This window comes from Microcaecilia unicolor, chromosome 6 (genome assembly GCF_901765095.1).
Source record: "Microcaecilia unicolor chromosome 6, aMicUni1.1, whole genome shotgun sequence".
NCBI classification, from domain to species: Eukaryota; Metazoa; Chordata; class Amphibia; order Gymnophiona; family Siphonopidae; genus Microcaecilia; species Microcaecilia unicolor.
Window position 1 is genome coordinate 116,894,824 of NC_044036.1, and position 12,501 is coordinate 116,907,324.

Here is a 12,501-nt window from a genome sequence, read left to right on the forward strand (position 1 = left end):
GGAATAACTTCTCTCTACTCAATAATGCAGATCAACAGGTGAAACCGGTAATATCCACGGAAGTTTGTTAGATGCAATAAATTCCATAATTCACTGCCAGTTTTTCTAATGTTACCAAATAATGAGACTGTTTTCAGACTTTCAGCCAATCATATCAAACAAGGACATGATATGCACAGCCTTCACTGTAAAACACTGTCTGCCTCCAGCTCTAGACTCTGCCTCAGGCCATTAAGATTCAGAAACTGCTGAACATTAGGAATCGGAGCACGCCGTAGGTGTTTAGTTTAACCTTTAGAAAACTGCATAATCGTTTACTTTTGTTGCTTTGAGAAACAAAGGGGCTCATTTTTAGATGTTTTTCTATGAAGTCTGTCAGAAGTGCGTTAAAAACACAAGGGGGCGTGTCGGGGTGTGTTAAGAGCGGGATTTGGGTGTTCCTAAGACTTGAACGTTTTACAGCTGTAATGAAACAAAACAAAACCGTCCAGGACTAAAACTAAGACATTTTGAGCTAGACCTGTTTTTATAACAAATAAGGCAAAAAAGGGTGACCTAAATGACCAGATGACCACTGGAGGGAATCAGGGGTGACCCCCCAATACCCCCCCCCCATGATCACTGACCCCCCCCCCTCCCACCCCCCAAAAATGTGAATAAAAATATGACTTCCCAGCCTCTATGACAGCCTCAGATGTTAGAGCCAGGTCTATTAGAGCAGAATGCAGGTCCTTGGAGTAATGTAGTGGTTACTGCAGTGCACCATGGCTTGGGGAACTCAGGTCCCTATCTCCCTCTACCTGTCACATTTGTGGTGAAAACTGTGAGCCCTCCAAAACTCACCAGAAACCCACTGTACCCATATATAGGTGTCCCCTTCACCCATAAGGGATACTGTAGTGGTGTACAGTTGGGGGTTAGGGGTTTTGGGGGGCCCAGCAGACAAAATAAGGGAGCAATGGTGAGATGTGTATCTGGGAGCATGTTTTTGAAGTCCACTGCAGTGCCCTCTAGGGTGCTCCATTTATCTCCCGGGATGTCTGGGGGATCAGTCTACTAAAAATGCTGGCTCCTCCTACATCCCAATGGCTTGATTTTGTGCGTTTTGCAGTTGGATGTTTTTTTTTTGTTTTGTTTTGTTTTGTTTTGTTTTTTTAAATGACCAAAAACCAAAATGCCCAAATCACAAAACCTTGTTCAAAACAGTATTTTTGAAAAAAAAAGATAGACGTTTTTCTTTTTTGAAAATGACCTTCTTTTCTATTCAGATTTTGGATGTTTTGAGCAAAACATCCAAACTCAGACTTGGACGTCATATCGAAAATGCCCCTCAAAGTAATTTCACATGCTGTTGTCATGAGGCAAAACTGACTGGACTATGTAAAGTAGATTGTAATTCTGTGGCACATAATGCTACTGTATTCCATAATCACTTATGATTTCTGCCTATGGTACTCAGGGCCGGTCTTAGCAAGTGTGGGGCCCTGTGCAGACCAATTTGGTGGGGCCCCATCCTAGCCCCTGCCCCAGCTCCACCCCATTGATTATTACATTTTTAGAACATTTTTTATTCATGAAATTTCAAATAAAGACAAATGAAGCTAAATTTGTACAGAAAAACTGATTGAAATAATAAGCACAATGCTATCATGAAACCCCCCTCCCCAGAAATTATTCAGTTGAAGTCCACTACAATTAGTAGTTCCAATTCTCATAACCTCGGGGGGTCACAGATGCGGAAACACAATCTCTCCACTGCAAAACACTATACACAAACTTGTGCAAAAACACACTCATAACCTTACCAAACCATAACAGCACTAATTCCAAGGACATGATGAGCTACAACCTTATGCGTGGAAAGGCAGAACTGTAATTACAGCAGGCTCTAAAACACCAATACACTACCTCGTGAAAAAAACAAAACAAAAAGGGCTGCAAATACTACACACTAGCAGGATACTGCACCTTGATCACACATGAAAAACACATGACACAACAGATATGAAGGCAAAATACTGAACTGGAAAGTTACCTCAAGAAATCAGACTCAGCATGCAGCAATACTCAAAGCTGCTAGTGTTGCCTACTCATCTCAATGCTGGGACTCCCCACTTCACAACTGTGAAGAGAGAAAATGGCAACGGACAATGATGAAGTTTTGCTGAATGGTGACTTTCGTTTCAAGGACAAGGCAGCTGTTTGCAAATATTGTGGTAAGGATTTCAAATATCATAGCAGCCTCACTACGCTGTCCTACCACCTTAAAAGCAAACATCCTTTTGTTCACTCATTAAAAGCTTCAGTTTCTGGAACTTCAGATTCATCTGACAACCAGAAAATTGAAAACTTTTTCAGAAAATCAGCTGTTGTAAGTAAGACAAAGCTGATGCAATGACCAAAGCGTTGATACAATGGATTGCTATGGACTGCAGACCAGTTAATGTTGCAACAGATTCAGGGCTGCAGAGACTTCAGGTGGCCATTTCTAACTCTACCAATGTGTTGCCTTCACGAGCTACTGTTAGGCGAACGTTATCTGAACTTTATGATCATAAAAAGCAGGAAAAAAACAATGCACATCACATCAAAAGCTACATATGTATCTATAACAGCAGATTACTGGGCTTCTGTTGGGAATGAGAGCTATCTTGGAACAACTGTGCATTTCATCGATGAAAACTGGTTTCTTCAGTCACTGGCTTTTGGAATTTGTAATTGTAAAGAAAGACCCACATCCCTCCCGCTCCCACGTCCACCTGCCCACCCTCTTCTCTTCAAATCTTCAAGTATTTAAATTTACCTCCGTTGCAGGCATCTTGGCAGTGTCAGTGAAAACGCTGTCTGACGTCCCACCAGCCTTCCCTTCGCTCGTTTGTTCCCTCAGTGCCCTGCCTTCTTCTGACATCATTTCCTTGGGCGAGGCAATGAGGGGGAACGAACGAGCGAAGGGAAGGCTGGTGGGACGTCAGACAGCGTTTTCACTGACGCTGCCTACAACGGAGGTAAATTTAAATACCGCCGGAGCGCCAGGAATCGTGAGCGAAGGAGGCTGACTGAGGCACGCCGCGCAGCGCCCCCTTAAGCGCGAGGCCCTATGCGGCCGCCTCGGTCGCCTTGGCCTAAGACCGGCCCTGATGGTACTTCTCATTTATGCAGTAAGCTTCCTGCTGTTATTGTAGAGCTTAGATGGTATGTGTATGCATTAAGTTAGGTCAAGGGATTTGAGGTTGCAGCCTTTGTACTAGGCCTTAAGAGGAATATTAAGTGGACTTTCAGGGACTTTCCTGTCATTTTTGCAAGTAAACAACCAACATCAAATATCAGGAAGAAGCCTGTGATAAGCTGAACTCATCACATACATGCTACATATGTGCACTGGCTTGGCATGACTGGATCAGATGTTAGGACCATGATACGGTTAGGGTTAGGTCACTCTATTAGGGCTAGGCCAATCATGAAGTGCTGCCAAGGCTTTGCACCTAATCTCAGACGAATGCAGCCAGTGATTGGCCCAATACATTACAGTCTATGAGTTTTTGGAAATATAGTGTTGCGTGCTCGAGGACCTTGGCATACCGTCAGGCTTCTTCCCCGGGAGCACTGGTTTCGTGAGTCCTTGGGCCACTACCATGGAGTGGCAGTGGCAGGCAAGATCACCTTCAAGGTAGAGATGAGACAAGACTGGACCGGAACCCCGGACTGGAGTTCTACACAGGAATACACGGAACTGGAACGCACCGGACGGGTACGCACTAGAGTGGAGCCCGCTGGACTGGAACACACTGGAGTGGCCCCACTGGACTGGAACATACAGGAGTGAAACCCGCTGGACTGGAACACACTGGAGCGGAACCCACGGGACCGGAACCCGCTGGACTGGAACACACTGGACCTAGGCTTCACCTACGCTTAACCACCTTTCCCCGAGGGTTGAGCCCTCAGGTTCGGGCGGCCGGCAGGGCTTACAGGAAAAACCGGAACTGGAACTTGCAAGCAGGAACAGCAGGAATGAGGATCCAGGAGTGCCCCCTGGCACCTAGGCGAAGGCAAGGCAGACAGGCTGGGAATGTCCGGGTTCCGGCAGTAGGCAGGTTTAAAGCAATGGTCAGGTCAAGGAACAAGACTAAGGCTGGAGCTTCAGTATCACGGAGTACTGGCAACAGACTGAACAAGGGCTGAAGCTCCAGAAGCAAAAGAAACACACATGGAAAACCAGCAGGCTAAACACAAGAAGACTAGTCAACTGTACATAAGCTAGTAGGAAGGCTATGCCCAAGCAAACCAGTCATACACTGGAAACATACACAGAGCAAACTCAGGAGACTTAGTAAAGCTATACACAAGCTAACAAACAAAGCTGTGCCCAAGCTAACAAGTCATACACTGGAAACATACACAGAGCAAACTCAGGAGAACTAGTAAAGCTGTACACAGGCTAACAAGGAAAGCTGTGCCCAAGCTAACAAGTCATACACTGGAAACATACACAGAGCAAACTCAGGAGACTTAGTAAAGCTATACACAAGCTAACAAACAAAGCTGTGCCCAAGCTAACAAGTCATACACTAGGAACATACACAGAGAACTAGCAAAGCTGTACACAGGCTAACAAGCAAAGCTGTGCCCAAGCTAGCTAGACAAACATAGAAACTCACACAGAGCAAACAATGTAGCAGTGTACAGAGCACTCTACATACCAGGGCCCTTAGATGAAATGCAAAGGCCAAGGCTGTAGTCTCTAAGTGATTAATAAAGCCCCTCAACACCAGAGGCACAGCTGCAGCAATCACCTTGCATCCAAACAGAGGCTTGACACACAGAGAAGTCAGCCCACAGGAAGGAACAGCGGGAGCCATCTTGGATACTGGCATAGAGGAGGAGGCGGAAGCCATCTTGGAAGAGGCATAGCCCACAGAGGTGAGGTTCAGTAGGGCAATCAGCACACAGAGCCAGAGAGAAACTAAGACAGAGACAGACACAGAGACAAGCAGAAGCCAGCACAGCCACTGACTCCCAGAAACAGGGTAAGTCTGAGGGTGGTCACGGCCACAGACGTGACAGCTAGCCAGTTTAAGAAGATGACCTCCAACCTCCAATAGCAAGACCAGAAGAAAATGCCATTGAGGAAAAGTCCCCAGCTGACAGACATGAGGATTTCACTCTTTGCCACAGTGAGAGGCTTCTCTTCAGAGAGGAGGGAAAGAGATATATTTGTTGGGAACAGACAAAAGTAAGTATAAGCATGAATGTATCAGATCCCCATACCGATGAGCTGAGCTGATCTTACCCTACAATTTACCAGATTTGAAATAATGAAAGTCATAGGGCCAAGATCTACCTCGGGAAAGGTGCCTTGGATCTGGAGGATCCAGTCCATAAAAAAAGAGTCTCATTCTTCTCTCTCATGGAAAGAAGGAGGAATATTTGAAATTAATTTGTTGCTACAAGTGAATTTAGTGGGAAATGAACCAATGACTCCAGGGAGACGGGACTATGGTGATAGAGGAAACAGCTTTATTCACAGACTCAACACAGTACTGTGTTTCGGCCACAGGCCTGCCTTAGGAGTCTTGAATAATCCTCATGTATTTGAAAAAGGATTTGCTATCAGATGGTCTTGAATGATCCTCATAGCTTGAAAAGTAGATATGCTAATGGGTAGTCTTGATAAAGACTTTGATGAAATAAGAAGTGTAGCGTTTCCTTTATCACCATAGGTCCGTCTCCCTGGAGTCATTGGTCCTTTTCCCACTTCCTATTTGATAGCCTTGTTAACGTGGGAGTTTGTGTTCATCCACCTTGGTGGATTGCCTTCCCCTTGCAAGTGAATTTAGTGCAGATGGAGAAAAGGTGTTAAATAGAGATATCTGGATAAGGTGGTATGGTAATAAAAATCAACAGATATTTATGGATATAACTAAAGGTTATTTTAAAAAGATGTTTTGAAGATTTAAGTTTAAATTAACTGTTTGAACTCTTTGAAACTGTTCAACACCAATAAAGTTCTAAAATGCAAGCTAGAACATCTTATAAAATATTTTGAGCATCAATTCCCTTTTAAATAAACTCAGCTGAAGTTTCACAATATCCCCCAGATTCTATATATGGCGCCTAAAGTTGTGTGTGCAAATTTGGCAATGCAGCCAAATTACACGTGCAACTTAATTGGTTAACAAACCAATCGGCGCCGATAATTGACCACTAACAAGCAAGTATCGGCACTAACTAGATATTGGGAGCACAACTTTCTAAGCACATTCTGTAAAGTAATGATTGTAAATTCTAATATGCGGATCTCAAAAGGGGCCATGGGAGGGGCATGGGTGTTCCCAACTTAGACACAGGCATTTACACCAGGTTTTAGTTGGTGTAAATGGTCACGCCTACACTTCACACACAGGAACGGGCTGTATGCGTATTCTATAAACTGTGCCTAACTTGGTTTTGTTTGGGTGCCAGTTTTTTTGGCACTATATATAGAATTCATCCCTAACCCCTAGTACTTAAGTTGCACGTGCAAATCTAGCAGCATTCTGGATTTGTTCATGCAACTTAATTAGTTAACAAGCCAATAAACAAGCAATTATTGACACTAATTGGCATTAATTAGAATGTACACACACAACCGTCTAAGTGTATTCTATAACGTGATGCATGTAAATTCTAAGTCACATAGTTGAAAAGTGGGCATGGCCATGGGTGTGGAATGAGCAGGTTGTGGGCATTTTTTAAATCTATGCGTGTTATTATAGAATACACCCGGTGTCGGGATTTACACCAAGTTTTACTTGACGTAACTGCCCGTGACTAAATGTAGTCATGCGAAGTTCAAGCGGCAGACTCGCAAGACTCCTGCAGAAGTCTTGCAAGGTCTCTGCTTGAACTCTCGACAGCCATTTTGAATCGACGCTGGGACAGGAGGCAGCAAGACAGTCTGCAGCCACGCCGGGCAGGAAAGAGGGGGCTTTTTCCTGCCCTAAAGAGGTCATTAGAACACCAGGGCACTACAGTAAGGTAAAGGAGGGGAGGGGAGGTTATGACACCCTTAAGAGGAAGTGACAGGGGGTGGGGTAGGGGTGTGGGAGGGGCAGGGCATGTGTCTTCTTTTTGGGGGGGAACAACTGTGGTAACCCTACAAAGCCTCTCTGAAAATCACTTCTCTTTCAGGAGTTCAGTGTTAAACCAGATCAAGTTTTCCTTTCTTTCAGAACATTTGCAAGACCTCAGCTTAGAAAAATATTTCGTACACAAAACTTTTATTACCCCCCCCCCCCCCTTAATCTTACAGTGTCGCTCAAATCTTAACCAAATATGACAATTTTAAAATATTTTCAATTCTTACAGTCTCACACACACAAACACCCCACCTACCTCTTTTCAGCCCAGCCTTCTTCTCTTTGTGATCCCCAAATCTTTCCCATTAAAAAAACATCTGACCTTGCCCAGCCAATCAGTTTCCTGCTCTCGTAACACTGAAACTGCTGCATAACTAAAACATACATAAAACTGCAGTTTTTATACATAAATACATTTTGGTTTTCACTTTTAATCCCAGGTATAATGTTGCTAGGAGGTTCTTATGAGAATCACAGAAAAATCCCAACCTTTAAAGCTTAAATTCACTTTATGTGGGTGACAGATATTTATCAGATTTTTGAGCACAGACACAGCACCAAAAGGGTCAGAGCCCACACCTACCACCTCTTCTGACCCCAACACACATATTTATGCTAGCTAGGGCCCTTCTTCTTTCTTAAACATACTTTTATTTAAATGAACATGGCCGACAAGTAAGGAGCTCCAGAACGAGCAGCTCCGAGAGCCCGAGGAGGAGGGCCTACCTAACCCTGCCTGAGCCATCCAGGAACCTCAGAATTGAACCGGAGCTAGAGGTGAACCGAATGGAGAAACACCAATAGACCGGGAGGATCGCTGGCCTCGAGCCTGAGCCCGAACCCAAGCGGGCGATCTGGGACGAGCCACGGCCGTCGACCTGCCTCGTGGTTGCGGCGAGTCCAGACCACGAGTGGCTTATGCGGATCAGGCCACCCTGGTCCAATTGAAGTGCTGAACCCGACAGGCAAGGAACCGGTGATCCGGGGAACTGGGAGAATCTAGCTGAGACTCCAGCCCGTGCAATTTCGGAGAGCTGCGGCCGTCAGCCCACATGCAGATACGGCGGGCCCCGATCGGGCGAGGCCTAGCCATGCCGAGATTGACCGACCTTACCAGTCAACGACCTCGCAGAAGACCGCTGTGAGTCCGACCACTCAGATCCACGTCGGAGGGCTGGAAAGGGGCCCTTAGAGATAGCGCGCGCCCGGAAGGGGCACGACTTGAAGAGACGCCAAATCAAACTGAAGTGGAGACAGCGTTACATGGTTGGCCACACGGGACCGCAAGCTCGAGACAGACGGGAATTGCCGGAGGACCACCCAGGCGCGGCGCACTGCCCAGCACCGCTGAGCAGAGACCAGGGCCCTGCTCCAAGCGGCCCGCCAGGCGGAGGACCAAGTGGTAAGTGCCCGACCGACCCAAAGTGCGCCGTCCAGAGCTGGGCAGGAGTGATAGGCAACCACGCGGGGATCGACACACCAATCCTGTGACCCACCCCCGGTAAACCCCAATCAGACCCGATGATCGATGGATAGGAGCCCTGAGACGGAGCTCCCGCGTCACAACGCTCCCAGACTGCCTTGGACATCTGACTTGTGTACCGCAGAGCGCGATCCGAACGTCTGGTGATAGGAAATCACAGGGGCTCTGCCTGCTTGCTTCTGATTCCGCTTTCTGCTAACAGCTTTCTTCCTTGACTTGATTTACAAATTGCCTGCTGCTCCTGATTTTGCTTTAAAGCCATGCTTTGATTTTCAAATTGCTTTTTGATCTAGCAATAGACCCGATATGAAATGCTACCACTGCTGCTAGGACGCACATAAATTTGCCTGCTTTGCTGACTGCATTCGATTCTGCTTTATTGCCTTACTTTTGATTTACAGCTTTGCTCTGATTCTACAAATTGCCTGCTGCATCTGATTTTGCTTTACAGCCTTGCTTTTGATTTTACAAATTGCCTTGCTTGCTTGATCTTACAAATTGCCTTTGATTGGCAATAGACCCCACATGAGCTGTTACCACTGCCGCTAGGACGCATATGACTTTGACTTTGCCTGCTTTGCTGACTGCATTCGATTTTGCCTCATTGCCTTACTCTGATTTTACAAAACTGCCTTACCTACTAGCGTTACACTGCTTTGCATTATTGCCTTCAAACACACACCAAAAACCCCTCGTATTGTTCTGCTCCTAAGCCTTGCCTCCAACTGCCTACCCTATATTACAATTGACTGATACCCTTACTACCTAAATGCTAGCACAAACGTTTTAATTGCACTAACGCCTTCAAACACATGGTAAGGTTAAACATGATAGTAATAAGCACTACTATACTTTCTTTAATTTAATTACAGCTATGGACTACTTGTATTAAGCACCGCTAATACAGATATCTGAAAAAACCTGTATTAACAAACTCCAGTCCTGGACCAATTGTCAAGACGGTCGATGAACTACAGATATCACTAAACCACCCAACACACCCATGAACACTGCCCACAAAACAACCGACACTACCAACAACACCCAACACTCTTATAAACACCATCCACAAATTCCAACATGAATACCAATACGCTACTGATAATAATCTACCTCACTCCCATAATCTACCACGCATGGACCACCCCTAACATCAATAACGACCCAACCACAATCCACCAACTCTATGTACAAACTATCAACAACTTACCAGACCAAAAATACAACAACCAACCTAAAGGAAAAATCTCCACATACGAACCTCACCAACAGAAAGAGAAAAAAAAAAACAACAGAGACAAATTCAATCACCGAGGAAACAGACAACTAATAAAAATAAATACATCTAACCTCCCTACAGAACCATACCGCTTCATCCGAATAGGATACATCAATGCAAGATCAGCAGTAAGCAATTCAATAGACATACTAGACTGGATTACCATAGAGAATTTAGACCTTCTGTTTATCTCGGAAACATGGTTCCACGGTCCTACAGACCCCGCCATCACAGAGACATGCCCACCAGAATACAAAATCACCCACTGGGCAAGAAATGGAAAAAGAGGTGGCGGAATAGCCATAATTTACAAATCTGAGTTTACCATAACAACTACTGGCGAATCCACCTCACCACAACTCGAGATTGCCTCAACAAGAATCACTCATCCAAACCTACAAGGACACCTCAACACAATAATATTCTACAGGCCACCAGGAAAATGGAAAGACTCCCAAACACAACTCATGGACTTTATCTCCAACACATGTGTCTCTGCCTCTAACATCCTCATAATAGGAGATATTAACCTACACCTTGAGGACGACACCTCAACAGGCACACAAGAATGCAAAGACTTCTTAAAGCTCTGGGATCTACATGCACCTAACAATCAACCAACACACGAAAAAGGACACACACTGGACATCATTACACACAAATTCAACCCAGACTCAACTCTCCTACTCACAGATACAAGATGGACACCTACACCATGGACAGACCACTACAAAGCGATGATCTCCCTCCACTGGCGAAAAATACACAGAAACGAAATAAACAAGCATGAACGAACAACATACACCACTAGAGGAAAAATAGACCCCACAACATTCTGGCAACAGGTCTACCAAAACGAATGGTCAACAAATACAGACACCATTCAATTCCTCCAAGAATGGGACGACATATGCAAGACAACATTAGACACAATCGCCCCAATCCAAACTAGAACATCACACAGGAAAAAAACAAATTCATGGTTCACTGAGGAATTGAAAATACTCAAAACACAAGTCAGAAAACTAGAACGCACATGGAACAAAAAGAAAGACGAACATACACTGAATGCCTGGAAATCACTCCGGAGGAAATACAAATATACCATCAAACAGACTAAAAGACTACACTATAAAACAATGATTGGACCAAACTACAAAGACACACACAAACTCTTCTACCTTGTAAACAAACTGCTAGACACCACACCAGTAACAAACAACAGCAAAGACACACCAGGGGTCGACGACCTCGCGAAATACTTCAAGGAAAAAATCATACAACTACGACTTAAAATACCCACCAGCCCTACTGAATACACAACACTCCTAAACTGTCTTGACCCAGAAGATGGAATATACCCAGCAGACAGAATCTGGACTGAATTCGAACTAATATCAGAAGACCTCATCTCTAAAACGCTCAAAAGATTCGCCAAATCCCAATGCAAACTAGATATCTGCCCAAACAACCTCATGAAATCAGCCCCTCAACAATTCACAATTGACCTAACTAACCACATGAATTTCATGCTACAAAACGGACTTTTCCCAAAAGAAAAAGGAAACATTTTACTCACACCAATACCCAAGGACACTAAGAAAAACACAAACGAAATAACTAACTACAGACCAGTAGCATCTATACCACTAATAACCAAAATAACCGAAGAAATGGTTACCAAACAACTCACAAACTACCTCAACAAGTTCTCCATACTACATGACTCTCAATCAGGATTCCGGTCAAATCACAGCACAGAAACAGTATTAATTACCCTAATGACCAAATTTAAACAAATGATTGCAACCGGCACCAATATACTCCTCCTACAATTTGACATGTCAAGTACCTTTGATATGGTAGATCACGGAATCCTATTACACATTCTTGAATATTTTGGTATCGGAGGCAATGTCCTAAACTGGTTCAAGGGGTTCTTAACCTTACGCTCATATCAAGTCACATCAAACTCAACTACGTCAGCTGCATGGACACCTGATTGTGGAGTACCGCAAGGATCCCCCCTCTCTCCAACTATTTTCAATCTAATGATGACCCCCCCTGGCAAAACTTCTAATAAACCAGAACCTTAACCCATACATATATGCCGATGATGTAACGATATACATTCCATTCAAAAAAGCCATTAATGAAATCTCTAACGAAATCAACCAAAATCTACACATCATGAACACCTGGGCAGATGCATTCCGACTGAAACTGAACGCAGAAAAAACTCAATGCCTCATACTGACCTCCCAATACAACACGAATAAGTTTACCGCCATTAACACACCTAAACTAAATCTGCCAATCTCAGCAACATTAAAAATCCTTGGAGTCACTATTGACCGCCACCTAACACTCGAGACTCACGCGAACAACACAACAAAAAAATGTTCTACTCCATGTGGAAACTGAAAAGAATTAGACCATTCTTTCCAAGATCTGTCTTCCGCAGTCTAGTGCAATCACTCGTACTCAGTCACTTGGATTATTGCAACTCATTATACGCAGGATGCAAGGAACAAATACTGAGGAAACTTCAAACAGCCCAGAATACAGCAGCCAGACTCATCTTCGGAAAACCAAAATACGAAAGTGCAAAACCCTTACGG

General features: G+C 44.4%; 1 protein-coding gene across 2 annotated transcripts in view; it reads right to left on the bottom strand.

Annotated features, from left to right (window-relative positions):
* Positions 1–12,501, bottom strand: part of LOC115471907 — a 99,298-nt gene that overhangs the window by 40,386 nt on the left and 46,411 nt on the right. The gene's annotated exons all lie outside the window — the stretch shown is intronic.